This window comes from Hyperolius riggenbachi, chromosome 7 (assembly GCF_040937935.1).
Source record: "Hyperolius riggenbachi isolate aHypRig1 chromosome 7, aHypRig1.pri, whole genome shotgun sequence".
NCBI lineage: Eukaryota > Metazoa > Chordata > Amphibia > Anura > Hyperoliidae > Hyperolius > Hyperolius riggenbachi.
Window position 1 is genome coordinate 270,577,344 of NC_090652.1, and position 16,653 is coordinate 270,593,996.

At 47.1% G+C, this 16,653-nt stretch overlaps 1 protein-coding gene across 7 annotated transcripts in view; it reads left to right on the forward strand.

The window, feature by feature from the left end:
• CCDC148 (coiled-coil domain containing 148) overlaps nt 1–16,653 on the forward strand; it is a 267,767-nt gene that overhangs the window by 120,559 nt on the left and 130,555 nt on the right. The window lies entirely within an intron of this gene.

The following is a 16,653-nucleotide window of genomic DNA, read 5'->3' on the forward strand; positions in this document are numbered from 1 at the left end:
AGGCCGAACATGGCCGCGATGTTCGGGTGTTCGACCCGAACTCCGAACATAATGGAAGTCAATGGGGACCCGAACTTTTGTGGTTTGTAAAGCCTCCTTACATGCTACATACCCCAAATTTACAGGGTATGTGCACCTTGGGAGTGGGTACAAGAGGAAAAAAAAATTAGCAAAAAGAGCTTATAGTTTTTGAGAAAATCGATTTTAAAGTTTCAAAGGGAAAACTGTCTTTTAAATGCGGGAAATGTCTGTTTTCTTTGCACAGGTAACATGTTTTTTGTCGGCATGCAGTCATAAATGTAATACATATAAGAGGTTCCAGGAAAAGGGACCGGTAACGCTAACCCAGCAGCAGCACACGTGATGGAACAGGAGGAGGGTGGCGCAGGAGGAGAAGAAGGCCACGCTTTGTGAGACACAACAACCCCGGCCTTGCATGAGGGCAAGAAGCGTGCGGATAGCATGCTTTGTACCGCCATGCAGTCATAAATGTAATAAAGATAAGTGGTTCAATAAACAGGGACCACGCGGCAACGCTAACCCAGCAGCAGCAGACGTGATGGAACAGGAGCAGGCGCAGGAGGAGAAGGCCACGCTTTGTGAGACACAACAACCCAGGCCTTGCATGAGGGCAAGAAGCGTGCGGATAGCATGCTTTGTACCGCCATGCAGTCATAAATGTAATAAAGATAAGTGGTTCAATAAACAGGGACCACGCGGCAACGCTAACCCAGCAGCAGCAGACGTGATGGAACAGGAGCAGGCGCAGGAGGAGAAGGCCACGCTTTGTGAGACACAACAACCCAGGCCTTGCATGTGGACAAAAAGCGTGCGGATATAGCAGCAATGCTTTTTGCCGCCATGCAGTCATAAATGTAATACAGATGAGAGGTTCAATAAACAGGGCCCGGAAACGCAACACCATCCTAGATGTTCATTGGTCATGTTACTTGGTTGGGGTCCTGGAGTGTTGCGTAGTCATTTCCAATCCAGGATTGATTCATTTTAATTTGAGTCAGACGGTCTGCATTTTCTGTAGAGAGGCGGATACGCCGATCTGTGACGATGCCTCCGGCAGCACTGAAACAGCGTTCCGACATAACGCTGGCTGCCGGGCAAGCCAGCACCTCTATTGCGTACATTGCCAGTTCGTGCCAGGTGTCTAGCTTCGATACCCAATAGTTGAAGGGTGCAGATGGATGGTTCGACACAGCTACGCCATCTGACATGTAGTCCTTGACCATCTTCTCCAGGCGATCGGTGTTGGAGGTGGATCTGCACGCTTGCTGTTCAGTGGGCTGCGGCTGCATGGGTGTCAGAAAATTTTCCCACTCCAAGGACACTGCCGATACCATTCCCTTTTGGGTACTAGCTGCGGCTTGCGTTGTTTGCTGCCCTCCTGGTCGTCCTGGGTTTGCGGAAGTCAGTCTGTCTGCGTACAACTGGCTAGAGGAGGGGGAGGATGTCAATCTCCTCTCTAAAGTCTCCACAAGGGCCTGCTGGTATTCTTCCATTTTGACCTGTCTGACTCTTTCTTCAAGCAGTTTTGGAACATTGTGTTTGTACCGTGGATCCAGAAGGGTATAAACCCAGTAATTGGTGTTGTCCAGAATGCGCACAATGCGTGGGTCACGTTCAATGCAGTCTAGCATGAATTGAGCCATGTGTGCCAGAGTCCTACCAGAATCCTCATCATCCTCTTGTGAGCGTTGTGATAGTTGTTGTGATGCATCATAGTCGTCACCTTCCTCCTGGTCTGCTTCTGCTGACCATTCGCGTTGAATTGTGGAAGTCCAACGTGCACCGCTCTGGCCCTCGTCAGTGGTGGCATGAAATTCCTGCTCCAACTCCAGCTGTTCCTCCTCCTCTTCTTCGTCATAGCTGCTGGGGCCAGCGTTCCCTGAGGCGGATGGCCTGATGTTGGTACCATCACGCTGATCGTTTTCTCCTTCAGATTCCCCCAGTTGCATCATGACAGCTGTTTCCTTGATTTTTAACATCGACCTCTTCAGTAAACACAGCAGTGGTATGGTAATGCTGACTGAAGAGTTGTCACTGCTCACAAGCAACGTGGATTGCTCAAAATTTTGGAGGACTTGGCAGAGGTCCAACATGTTGGCCCAATCGGATCCACAGAAGCTTGGCAGCTGGCCGGATGCGCCTCGGTACTGCGCCGTCATGTACTGGACCACTGCACTCTTCTGCTCGCAAAAGCGGGCTAGCATGTGCAGCGTAGAATTCCAGCGCGTAGGGACATCACACAGCAAGCGATGGTGGGGGAGATTGAAGCGCTCCTGCATCTTGGCGAGTGCCCCCGAAGCAGTACTGGAATTTCTACAATGTTTGGACACTCGACGCACCTTCAACAGCAGATCGGGCACGCCTGGGTATGTCCTCAGGAACCGCTGAACTACTAGGTTCATCACGTGCGCCAGGCAAGGGATGTGTGTCAGCTTAGCCAACCTTAAAGCGCGAATGAGATTACTCCCATTATCACACACAACCATGCCCGGTTTCAGGTCCAGCGGTGCCAGCCACAAATCCGTCTGTTCCTTTATTCCCCTCCAAATTTCCTCCCCTGTGTGCTGCTTATCCCCAAGGCAGATTAGCTTCAGCAACGCTTGCTGACGCATGCCAACAGCTGTGCTGCACTGCTTCCACGATCCTACTGCTGCTGGGTTAGCGTTTCCGGATGAGGTACAGCTTTGAGATGCGTTGGAGGAGAAGGAGTCAGAGAGGTAGGTGCTGCTGTTATCCAGTGGGAGGGACGGCGGTGCAGCTGTTTGTGGCGTGGGCAACACCCGTGCCGTAGCAGGTGAGGAATCGCTGCCAGGCTCCACAAGGTTCACCCAGTGCGCGGTAAGGGAGATGTATCGACCCTGGCCGAACGCACTCGTCCAGGTGTCAGTGGTGAGGTGAACCTTGCAGGCAACGGCATTCTTCAAGCTTCGGGTTATTTTGCTGACCACGTGCTCATGCAACTCAGGCACTGCAGAGCGTGCAAAGTGGTAGCGGCTGGGAACCACGTAACGTGGGATGGCCACTGACATCATGCCCTTGAAGCTGTTTGTCTCCACCAATCGATATGGCAGCATTTCGCAGGCCAGAAGCTTGGCTATGCTGGCTGTTACTGCCACGGCCCGGGGGTCATTTGCTGGCAATTTCCTCTTGCGCTCAAACATCTCCGACACAGACAACTGAACCGTAGCGCTGCACACGGAAGGGCTGTTGGTTGTTGTGTTTGATGAACACTGGGAGACCTCAAGAGCACTACTCCGGAAAGTGACAGTGTCAGCGTCGTCTGATGTTTGTGAATGTTGTGAACCACGCAATGGCTGGGCTACTGCTGCTGCTGAGGCGGGTCTGGTGAACCCAAGGGAGGCAGTGTTGTTTCTGGTACCCTGTCCTGACGCGTTTGCCCAAAGAGTGGGATGTTTGGATAGCATGTGACGGCTCATGCTGGTGGTGGAGAGGTTGTTAATATTTTTCCCCCTGCTCAGGCGGGTCTTGCACACCTTGCAAATCGCCATGGTAACATCCTCAGTGCAGTCTTCAAAGAAAGCCCAGACTTTGGAGCACCTGCCTCCTTGCTGGCGATTTCTGTTTGCTCCTCTTTTGCCTCTCACTTGAACTTCCACGCTTGTGGTGCCTGAAATTGCGCGCCGCCTACCTTGTGGCACAAGGCGAACTCGTGCAGCAGTGTGTTCTTCAACAGACTCATCTGTGCTGCTGCTACGACGGCGATGTTCTCGTTCACAAACAAAATCTGGGTCTCTGTCCACATTGTCCATACCCTCCTCTTCCATTTCCTCAAACTCGTCATATGTCATTGTGGGCCACCGCCGTGGAGTAGAGCTCCCCACAACAACCTCTGCGCAGCACACTCCAACGTCGTCTTCCAGATCTTGTCGGCCGACCTCCTGCAATTGCAACCCCTCCTGCCCAAATTGCTCTGGGATTTGGGTTTCCGAGTCCTCTTCGGACTCGCCTTGTATTTCAGTGCGCGGTGCATTTCCCACAGTTAATGGTTGTGAATCCAGGCACAACATTTCTGGCTGTTCCTCCATTGACCTTTGAAAGGTGGAAGTTTGTTGGGCTGGGAATAGCTCCTGCGAATACCCCATTGTGTCCTGAGGTAATTCATCGGACTGGTTATCTGGCAGTTGTGTGCGTGGTGTCGCTGCCGGTTGTGTCAGCTTTGTGCCCACTGGCTCCTTGTAACTGGCTGAGGACTCGGACCTCGTGCGTGATGTGCTGGTGCTGCTTAACCCACTGCTGGACGCTTGAGAGGTCATCCAAGTAATTATCTGGTCCTGTTCTTTTGGATTTGTGAGGGTTGTTGTCCTGGACAACATGGGCGGTATTGAGTGGGTTTTCTTGGGTGCTCCCCTGTGGCCTGTACGTGAACCGTCAGGGGAAACACCTCTTCCCTTGCCCCTCCCTCTTTCACCGGATTTCTTCCTCATTTCACTTATCCTTACAGTACACGCTGACTGGCAGCAGTACAGTGGCAGTACAGAAATGCTATACAGTACCACTATTCCCAGCAGCGACACAGAGCACAATGCTATACAGTGACGGGTGAGCGGTGTACCACTATTCCCAGCAGCGACACAGAGCACAATGCTATACAGTGACGGGTGAGCGGTGTACCACTATTCCCAGCAGTGACACAGAGCACAATGCTATACAGTGACGGGTGAGCGGTGTACCACTATTCCCAGCAGCGACACAGAGCACAATGCTATACAGTGGCGAACGAGCGGTGTACCACTATTCCCAGCAGACACAGAACAGTACACAGAATGCTATATAGTGTGGCTGAACGAGCGGTGTACCACTATTCCCAGCAGACACAGAACAGTACACAGAATGCTATATAGTGTGGCTGAACGAGCGGTGTACTACTGTTCCCAGCAGACACAGAACAGTACACAGAATGCTATATAGTGTGGCTGAACGAGCGGTGTACTACTGTTCCCAGCAGACACAGAACAGTACACAGAATGCTATATAGTGTGGCTGAACGAGCGGTGTACTACTGTTCCCAGCAGACACAGAACAGTACACAGAATGCTATATAGTGTGGCTGAACGAGCGGTGTACTACTGTTCCCAGCAGACACAGAACAGTACACAGAATGCTATATAGTGTGGCTGAACGAGCGGTGTACTACTGTTCCCAGCAGACACAGAACAGTACACAGAATGCTATATAGTGTGGCTGAACGAGCGGTGTACCACTGTTCCCAGCAGACACAGAACAGTACACAGAATGCTATATAGTGTGGCTGAACGAGCGGTGTACCACTGTTCCCAGCAGACACAGAACAGTACACAGAATGCTATATAGTGTGGCTGAACGAGCGGTGTACTACTGTTCCCAGCAGACACAGAACAGTACACAGAATGCTATATAGTGTGGCTGAACGAGCGGTGTACTACTGTTCCCAGCAGACACAGAACAGTACACAGAATGCTATATAGTGTGGCTGAACGAGCGGTGTACTACTGTTCCCAGCAGACACAGAACAGTACACAGAATGCTATATAGTGTGGCTGAACGAGCGGTGTACCACTGTTCCCAGCAGACACAGAACAGTACACAGAATGCTATATAGTGTGGCTGAACGAGCGGTGTACTACTGTTCCCAGCAGACACAGAACAGTACACAGAATGCTATATAGTGTGGCTGAACGAGCGGTGTACTACTGTTCCCAGCAGACACAGAACAGTACACAGAATGCTTTATAGTGTGGCTGAACGAGCGGTGTACTACTGTTCCCAGCAGACACAGAACAGTACACAGAATGCTATATAGTGTGGCTGAACGAGCGGTGTACCACTGTTCCCAGCAGACACAGAACAGTACACAGAATGCTATATAGTGTGGCTGAACGAGCGGTGTACTACTGTTCCCAGCAGTGACACACAATGACTGGGGGGACCCTGGCTAGCGTGGCTGGAGCGCGAACTACCCTGCCTGCCTACCCAAAGCTAAACCCACAGACAAATGGCGGAGATATGACGTGGTTCGGGTATTTATTTACCCGAACCACGTGACAGTTCGGCCAATCAGAGCGCGTTCGGGTCCGATCCACGTGACCCGTTCGGCCAATCACAGCGCTAGCCGAACGTTCGGGGAACGTTCGGCCATGCGCTCTTAGTTCGGCCATATGGCCGAACGGTTTGGCCGAGCACCGTCAGGTTTTCGGCCGAACTCGAACATCACCCGAACAGGGTGATGTTCTGCAGAACCCGAACAGTGGCGAACACTGTTCGCCCAACACTAATCTCTACTCATCACTGCTCTGTGACCCCCGCTAGAGAACTGTATATATAAATTCCACCAGCAGGGTATTGTACCATCTCTACTCATCACTGCTCTGTGACCCAGCTAGAGAACTGTATATATACATTCCACAAGCAGAGTATTGTACCATCTCTACTCATCACTGCTCTGTGACCCCGCTAGAGAACTGTATGTATAAATTCCACCAGCAGAGTATTGTACCATCTCTACTCATCACCGCTCTGTGACCCCCGCTAGAGAACTGTATATATAAATTCCACCAGCAGGGTATTGTACCATCTCTACTCATCACTGCTCTGTGACCCAGCTAGAGAACTGTATATATAAATTCTACCAGCAGGGTATTGTACCATCTCTACTCATCACTGCTCTGTGACCCCCGCTAGAGAACTGTATGTATAAATTCCACCAGCAGAGTATTGTACCATCTCTACTCATCACTGCTCTGTGACCCCCGCTAGAGAACTGTATATATAAATTCCACCAGCAGAGTATTGTACCATCTCTACTCATCACTGCTCTGTGACCCCCGCTAGAGAACTGTATATATAAATTCCACCAGCAGGGTATTGTACCATCTCTACTCATCACTGCTCTGTGACCCAGCTAGAGAACTGTATATATACATTCCACAAGCAGAGTATTGTACCATCTCTACTCATCACTGCTCTGTGACCCCGCTAGAGAACTGTATATATACATTCCACAAGCAGAGTATTGTACCATCTCTACTCATCACTGCTCTGTGACCCCCGCTAGAGAACTGTATATATAAATTCCACCAGCAGAGTATTGTACCATCTCTACTCATCACTGCTCTGTGACCCCCGCTAGAGAACTGTATATATAAATTCCACCAGCAGGGTATTGTACCATCTCTACTCATCACTGCTCTGTGACCCAGCTAGAGAACTGTATATATAAATTCTACCAGCAGGGTATTGTACCATCTCTACTCATCACCGCTCTGTGACCCCTGCTAGAGAACTGTATGTATAAATTCCACCAGCAGAGTATTGTACCATCTCTACTCATCACTGCTCTGTGACCCCCGCTAGAGAACTGTATATATAAATTCCACCAGCAGAGTATTGTACCATCTCTACTCATCACTGCTCTGTGACCCCCGCTAGAGAACTGTATATATAAATTCCACCAGCAGAGTATTGTACCATTTCTACTCATCACTGCTCTGTGACCCCCGCTAGAGAACTGTATATATAATTTCCACCAGCAGAGTATTGTACCATTTCTACTCATCACCGCTCTGTGACCCCCGCTAGAGAACTGTATATATAAATTCCACCAGCAGAGTATTGTACCATCTCTACTCATCACTGCTCTGTGACCCCCGCTAGAGAACTGTATATATAAATTCCACCAGCAGAGTATTGTACCATCTCTACTCATCACTGCTCTGTGACCCCCGCTAGAGAACTGTATATATAAATTCCACCAGCAGGGTATTGTACCATCTCTACTCATCACTGCTCTGTGACCCAGCTAGAGAACTGTATATATACATTCCACAAGCAGAGTATTGTACCATCTCTACTCATCACTGCTCTGTGACCCCGCTAGAGAACTGTATATATACATTCCACAAGCAGAGTATTGTACCATCTCTACTCATCACTGCTCTGTGACCCCCGCTAGAGAACTGTATATATAAATTCCACCAGCAGAGTATTGTACCATCTCTACTCATCACTGCTCTGTGACCCCCGCTAGAGAACTGTATATATAAATTCCACCAGCAGGGTATTGTACCATCTCTACTCATCACTGCTCTGTGACCCAGCTAGAGAACTGTATATATAAATTCTACCAGCAGGGTATTGTACCATCTCTACTCATCACCGCTCTGTGACCCCTGCTAGAGAACTGTATGTATAAATTCCACCAGCAGAGTATTGTACCATCTCTACTCATCACTGCTCTGTGACCCCCGCTAGAGAACTGTATATATAAATTCCACCAGCAGAGTATTGTACCATCTCTACTCATCACTGCTCTGTGACCCCCGCTAGAGAACTGTATATATAAATTCCACCAGCAGAGTATTGTACCATTTCTACTCATCACTGCTCTGTGACCCCCGCTAGAGAACTGTATATATAATTTCCACCAGCAGAGTATTGTACCATTTCTACTCATCACCGCTCTGTGACCCCCGCTAGAGAACTGTATATATAAATTCCACCAGCAGAGTATTGTACCATCTCTACTCATCACTGCTCTGTGACCCCCGCTAGAGAACTGTATATATAAATTCCACCAGCAGAGTATTGTACCATTTCTACTCATCACCGCTCTGTGACCCCCGCTAGAGAACTGTATATATAAATTCCACCAGCAGAGTATTGTACCATCTCTACTCATCACCGCTCTGTGACCCCCGCTAGAGAACTGTATATATAAATTCCACCAGCAGAGTATTGTACCATGTTAACTATCAGTTCAGGCAAAAGGATATGAATCAGGATGATTAGTTTTAATAGTATCACCCTAAATCAAATTTCTACCATAAAAACTGAAGACATCATGATTTTTTAAACATTCTCACCGTGGATGTACAAAACTTTATTAACACAACCCTTTTCACCTTTCAGCAACCTCCCACTATATTTTAATATAACTCAGGTGAAGATGGCATACATTTGACACTGAATACCAGATAATAGTATGCATATTAGTGTTCTGTACCTTAGGGAAATTTTAATAAATAAAATACAGAGCAGAAGGATGCTGCTTGTTTGACTTTATTTAGCTGTTACAAGAGAACTTCCAGTTGGCGGAGGATGTACAATACTGCCTTCTAGTGGTTGGCTAGCAAATGTAGCTGGGAGCGGGTAGTGCTCTGGCTGTCTCTCTGGCTCAGCGTCTTCTTCAGGTATTGTCTCATCAGCCGCCCGGGCGTCACTCGCGATCTTCTCCGAGGCAGATGTACGGCGGACAGGGTGTACACTCTTCAGCACTTTCCTAATGCTGGAGTCATGGTTGTGTCTGGTTCTGCGTCGTGTGGTCTGTGATCTGCGGTGTGTGGTTGGTGTTCTGTGCTGGATGGTTGTTTTGCTTACCACACTGACTCTGCGGCGTTTGCTTGGTGTCCTGTGCCGTGTGGTTGGTGTTCTGTGCCGTCTGGTTGTTTTTCTTACCACACTGGCTCTGTGGCTTGTGCTCGGTGTTTTGCTGCGTCTGGTTGCTTTTCTTACCACACTGGCTCTGTGGCTTGTGCTCGGTGTTTTGCTGCGTCTGGTTGCTTTTCTTACCACACTGGCTCTGCGGCTTGTGCTTGGTGTTCTGCGGCGTCCGGTTGTTTTTCTTACCACACTGGCTCTGCGGCTTGTGCTTGGTGTTCTGCGGCGTCTGGTTGTTTTTCTTACCACACTGGCTCTGCGGCTTGTGCTTGGTGTTCTGCGGCGCCTGGTTGCTGTGGTCGGTGTCGATGTGGTCGGCGTTCTTACCACACTGCTCCTCCTACTTCCCCTTCTTTTGCCTCGGTTTGTGGTTCCTTTTGCCATCCCTACATAAGCTCTTGTCTGCGATGGACCTCTAGTGTTAGGCCTCGCCATCTGAAGCAGCACCACAGATGATCCAGCAAGGAGTAATCTCAGGAGGCCTCAGGTATCAGCTTGCAGTCAGTGCCTCGCTCTCAGGGAAGTGTGCAGAAAAGGCAGTTGTAACTGCTGAGGTGGATGCTGGGAGCAGTTAGCTGTTAGTGGCTGCTGAGAGCCGTTATACCCGTGAGGAGGGGGCTGCAGGTGCTGGAGAAATTTCTGGAAGTGACCTCAAACCAGACAAAAAAAATGGTACCAAATTTGAAGTTAATTAGATAGATTCTCATGTAAATGATCTTCATGGGTATGCACACAAAAAAAATCGCAGTGCAAGAGTGTATAAAATGTGCACAAAAACACAAAATCAAAGAGAAAAAACAAAGGACAATAAGTGAAAAATCACAAAACGTGGAGTCAGATGTATTCAAAAATACAGAAAATCGCATGTGGAATTCGCATGGATAATTGCTGCCAAAATGTTCCTCAAACCCCCCCTTATGTTGAATGTTGAAGCGTAAATGTTAAATCAGTCACATATTGTTCTTTAAACAATGTTTTCAGTAATAATGAATAATTGATTTTGCTCCTCTGAAGCATGGAGCTATGATTTACTGCTCAGTCAGATCCCTTTAAAGCGGACCTGATCTCAGAACTTTCTTTGTGCTCTAAAAGATAAGCAACAGCATAATAACCTTAAAAGAAAAACATGTCTTTGTTACTGATATAGCTGATACAATTCCTGCAATAAAACTGCAGTGTGTCTACTTCCTGCTTTCATGGAAGCAGACATATCTACAGATCACTGATAGGAGATGACAGTGTTCACATACTGGGTGCAGTAGTGGGAGGTTTCCAGGGAGAAGGGCGGAGAGGCTGGTGTGAGTGGTGTGTAGCATACACAGTGAATAGGTTGCCCTGGAGGGAGAGTGTATGAAAACCACAGGCAGCTGGAAGGGCTTAAAGGGAACCTGAAATAAGTAACAAAAGCCCCCTCCCCCCCTTGTGCCTGTGTAGTCCTGGAACGATCCTCCGGTCCCCCGCCGTGGCTAAGTTTTGTTACCGCCAACTGAGCCGCTGCGGGGGACACGCAGGATTGTTCACTACTGACACAGGCACAAGGCGGCTGCAGGGGGGCTGGCAGAAGCCCCAGGTAACTGAAACTCTTTTTTTTTTAAAAAAAACTTTTAAAAAAGTTATTTCAGATTCCCTTTAAATAGATGGTGGGCAAGTAAGAAATGCATTGTTATTATTATTTATATAGCTCCAATATCTTCTGCAGAGCTGTACAGAGTATATTGTCTTGTCACTTACCTGGCACTCAGAGGGGCTCACAATCTATTCCCTACCATAGTCATATGTATGTATTGTGTAGTGTATGTATCGTATTCTAGGGACAATTTAGGGGAAGCCAATTAACTTAAAACCGGAGTGCCCGGATGAAACCCTCACAGATATGGGGGGGGCATACAAGCTCTTTGCAGATAGTGCCCTGGCTGGTATTCGAACCAGAGACTCAGTGCATTATTGATTTCAAAGCAATTTGGGGATGTTTTCATATATCTTTATAAGTGCAGTATAATCTCGTTCTAATAAACTCAGGTATAGTAAACAGTTGAGTATAGTAAACTACCTCTTCAGGTCCCGGCCAATCTCTATTATAAGTCTATGGGAGAAACGCCTGGTATAGTAAACCCGGATATAATACAACTTCTGTTATAGTAAACATGTTTTTTGGCCCCTACGTGACACTGACTCTGGATATAGTAAAAAGTGGGTAGTGCATGTATCGTGTGTCAGTGTGAAACCCCTGGTCTGCTGTTCTTCTCAGGCTTGTGCTGCAAGTCCAGCCCGTGGAAGTATTGGAGCCACTCAAAGCAAGCGAGTGGCTGCCTCTATTCAGTGACGGCTGCAATTGTTAAGGAGCTCTGGTGGATACTGTACTAGTGTTGTCCTGATCATGAACGATTCGGATCTTTGATCCGAATCTATTCTGTGAGTCGAATCATCCGAATCATCAAAATGAGTGATTCAGATCGCAAAAGCGGCGGGGCCAGGAGCGACACGCCCCCTCTCAGCGGGCAGCGGGGTCCTGGATGCAGAGCTGAGATGGATCGCTCTTTTGGAGGGGAGGCAGCCTTGCAAGGATAAAGGTAGATGAGAGAGAGGGGACATCGGTGCCACTGCCAGATATGTGTAGAGCACACATACTGGCTATAACGTGCTGCTGATTATAGGCTGTCTGTTCCGTAGTTGTGCACAGTGAACACATTGGAAGCTTTTGGCTCAGCTCAGCACAGCTCAGTAACTTTGCAGGCACTGTGATTGCAGGGCAATATGATCCTCCTGCACTACTCTAAACAGCGGCACTTTACTTCTGGGAATGCTTTCTTTCACTGTGCGACGTTTGCATTCAAAGTACACAGATGAGCATATAGCTGAAATACATGTAAAGCATATGATTGCAGCATGTGGGTATTGTGTGCAAGCAAACATTTCTGCTCTCTGCTCGTCCCTCCTCCCTTCTCTGTCCACTCCCTGCCCTCTGTCCATCTTCTCCCCTTCTCTGTGTGTCCACCCCCCTCCCCTTCTCCTGTCCACAGCAGGGAAAGACCTGTCCTGCTATTCATTTCACCCCCAAATGCTTCGGTAGTAAAATGATCCGAGATTCGGATCTAAGATCTGGATCTTTTTAATGATCCGATTCGAATCATCCGGATCATTGAAAAGATCCGAACTTCCCATCTCTATACTGTACCAGCAATATGTCCAGCCTGGCTATACAGCCCTGAGTAATACTTATCCTTGTAATCCACTGAATGTGCAAGTGCTTGTACTGCACCTCCAATGAGAGGACAGAGTTGGTCCTTTGCAGCAGAGAATGTGCCAGGGCATGCTGAGCCATTCATAGGACAATTTCTGATATAGCAAACTTCTTATATAGTAAACCACTTTTGCTGGTCCCTTGGAGTTTACTATAACAAGATTATACTTGTATATTTATTCTTTAAATACAAGCCAGATGGTTCTGTACCTGATGCCTCTGTGTAAACAGGTTGTGAACGTCCAGCATGCTTACCAAAGCCAGATCACTCAGAAGGCAACCTAAGCAGGAGACTAGGGGCTGGTGAGTGTCCTGTGCCCTGGCTGCCATTTCTCTGAGACCCTGCTGCCACCTCACCTTAGCAATATTTGTTGCTATCTCTGGAGGTAAACACAGGGAGAGGGATTCCCTGTTCAAAATGCCCACCAGGGGCAATCCTGCAGGGTTTCCAGAGCTGCCATATCTCTAATTTCAGCATCGTGACCTATAGGTCATGAAAGTGAAAGTGGGCCAGTGGGGCACGCAGGAGCGGCGGGGAGCGACGGTTTTTGCAGCTACCTGATCCACTCAGCCCCCCTGGATCAGGTAGCCTCCTTTTTTTTATTTTTGAGCCCACCTCAGGCTTCTCTTTAAATTCCAGGATTATGTAGGTTTATGACAATGCGGTGTTGAATTGAGGTTCAGATGTGGAACTTCTAAATCTATTGTCATACGTTAACACCCAGGACAGGAGAAAGCACTGACCTGTATGGTGGCATCTTAAAGGACTACTTATTGCAAAAAATTATAATACGTATAAACACATACAAACAAGAAGTATGTTTCATCCAGAGTAATGAGCCACTAATTACCTTTCTCCTATGTTGCTGTCACTTGCAGTAGGTAGTAGAAATCTGATAGAACTGACAGGTTTTGGACTAGTCCATCTCTTCATGGGTGGCCTTAGGTTTTTTATTTTTTATTTTCATAAGCATTTTACACGGGAAGAAACATACTTTTTACTTGCATTTGTTTATTTTAAATTTAAAAATGTTTTCGCTATAGTGGTCCATTAAGGTGGCCATACACTGATGGATATCTGGTCAAAGAGGGATTTATCTACTCGATTCCCTCCACACACTACACACAGGATTTCAATCGATTCCAGCTTGAAATCTTTGAAAATGTGTGTGCGCTTACCAGATCTCACTATCACCTGTGGTGTAGTGGCCTCTTACCTGTCCAGAGGCATATCTAGAGGGGTGCAGGGATGGCTCGTGCCATGGTGCCATGTCTGCCCCTGTGCTGTGCCCTATGCCTGCCCCTGTGCTGCACTGCCATGCCTGCCCCCAAGCCTCCCTCAGTTTAGATCTATTATCCGAGGAACATGGCTACTTAATTGTATGTAGGGCTCACTTGGCATAGTGTTATAAAAGAGGACAGAGAGGGAATAAGAGATCTCTCCCCCAAAAAGTAATATTCCCTGCTATAAAACACAGGCAGCCACAACACATGTACATGGGAAAGGATGCTGGTTTTAGGGGGGGGGAGGGGCGCAATTTCAGTATTTGCCATAGGCTCTATATTACCCAGATACGCCCCTGCACCTGTCCACCGCGCGGTCTAAGTGTTTGCTCTCCCTGATGACTTCCCGTTCACTGCCAAGTGTGTAATGTAATGCAGAGGATAGACACTAGGGGCACTGTGACCACTAGAGGCCTCTAGTATTTGGTAGTATTTGGCCTCTGCATTACGTCACACAGGAGCCCTGGGAGTAAAGACAGAAAGAAGCAACCAGTGCGGAGAGATGAGACCCAAACCATGCCATGAACAGGTGAGATTAGTTTCATTGATCATTGAATCAAACACTGCTAGTGACACCCTCCTTATCCGCCGCCAATCGACTAAAATTTTCCGTCATTTGATCAAATGACAAAAATCATTAAGTGTTTGGCCACCTGCAGGACAGTACGGAGCTGCCCTTTTCCTGTGTGCTTTATTTACATGGCGGACCTGTTGGCTGATGCCATTTACATCATTACGTTACTGAGGATAAATCTCACTGCGTTTACCTTTGTCAGGTGTGAAGGCTGCAATTATTTTCCAGTTCGGAAGACAGAGAAAGCCAGGAAAAGCGCTGAAAACTTGGCTGCCTCCAAATGCATAAAACAATAAGGCCTCCGGGTCTCACACATAAAGCAAAACAAGACTAAAAATTATGAAAAAAGATCCAACACATCCCACCAAGGGGCCCGGCTGTCAGATAAGTACACACTTTTGTAGGAGTAAAAAAAAGAGTGTCTTACATTTGTGAGACTTTTTGTCGGATCAAAGCGGGTGTTGAGCTGATTCTGATGGGACTTCAGGACTTCAGCTGATTCTCTGCTTTCTGCAAGGATGTGAAAGTGCCATGGCAAGCAATCTGTCCCCTCATACAGCTGTACTTTTAAAGGTCGCAATACACTAGTCAATCTTTTTGCCAGATTACTCTATTAATATCTGCCTATGATCTGTTCATCCCCACCTTGCTGATGATGGGGGGGATTCTAAGGTTTGCTGTGTGTGTGTGTGTGGGGGGGGGGTTAGGTTTTAGGTTAGGCATTAGAAGGGGGGTCAATTAGAGCTAAACATTGGAGTGAGGATGGTTAGAGATCAGAGGGGGGTGGTTAGGGTTAGGCATCAGTAGAAGGAGGGGGGGGGGGGGGGGTTTCTGTGTGGGAATGGCTGTAGTAAGATATCGGTATCATTTACTGATATTTTACTGTCGGAATTAGCACTGAAAAATAGTAGAATAAATTACTGATAGTAGGTAATTATAGTAGGTATATTTACCAATATTCTACTAGCGGCTACTTCAGGCGCCTACATTTCATTTTGCATGAACGCTTATCTGTATGAAGCAATCCAATCTTTACTGTACTGCTGCCGAATTAATCCTTTCTTGAACTTGCGAAGCTTGCCAGTCAAGCCAGCAGGTGGCGCTCTAAACTACTTCCACATATATCTATATTTGAAAGTAAGGCTAGGTTTCCACTTGTGCGTTTTGTGTCAGTTTTTCTGCTCAGAAAATTCGCATAGATTTTAAAACTAATGTTAGTCAATGCAGCTGTTTCCACTCTATGCGAATTTTCGTTAGCGTTCGTACGCGTGAAAAAATCTGAGGTCCTGTATCATTTTTTCGGACATCGCGTACGATTCGCGTACAATGCTTTGTATAGGCAATGCGAATTTTCGCGTTACTTGCCCGAAAATTCGCATTGGATCCATGGTTACAGGAAGTTGTAAGCAGTCATGACTAAGCTGTTACTAGGCAGATTATGCATATGTAACTAATACGAATTTTCGCGTACGAAAATTCGCAAAAAAAAGGAAACAAATTTACATGCGAATTTTCACCAATCAGAAAAATCTTATACGATTTTTTGCAGGCAAAAACGTAACGCTACAGTGGAAACGGGCCCTTAATGTTCATCTGATAAAAAAATACTTAAAGAAACCTCGTGATAAAACCTAATAAATTCATAAAAATGAAAGACTCTCTATATGTCCCTTTTACAGGAAACTTCTAGCAGTGAGTGGGACCTACATACTATAACTTACTGTTTGTATGCTTGTTCAGTTTGGAGAATGGGGATGGGTGTTTTAAATCAAAATATTGTGCATGTAAAATGATCACAATCACTCCTGCTTCCTTTCTGCCTATTGGACTGAAACGCGTAAGATCTGCCAACCATAGGAGTCAATTCTTGGCTGCTTAATTACATCTGACAGATAAAGGATATGCATAAGGCAAAGCACTAAGCACTCTACTTACTAAGCATAAGGCTGGATTAGCGAGAGGAGTGCACACTGGACACCAGAATCAGCAGCTTAAAGAGACACTGAAGCGAAAAAAAATACATGATATAATGAATTGGTTGTGTACTATGAATAATTACTAGAAGATTAGCAGCAAAGAAAATATTCTCATATTTTTATTT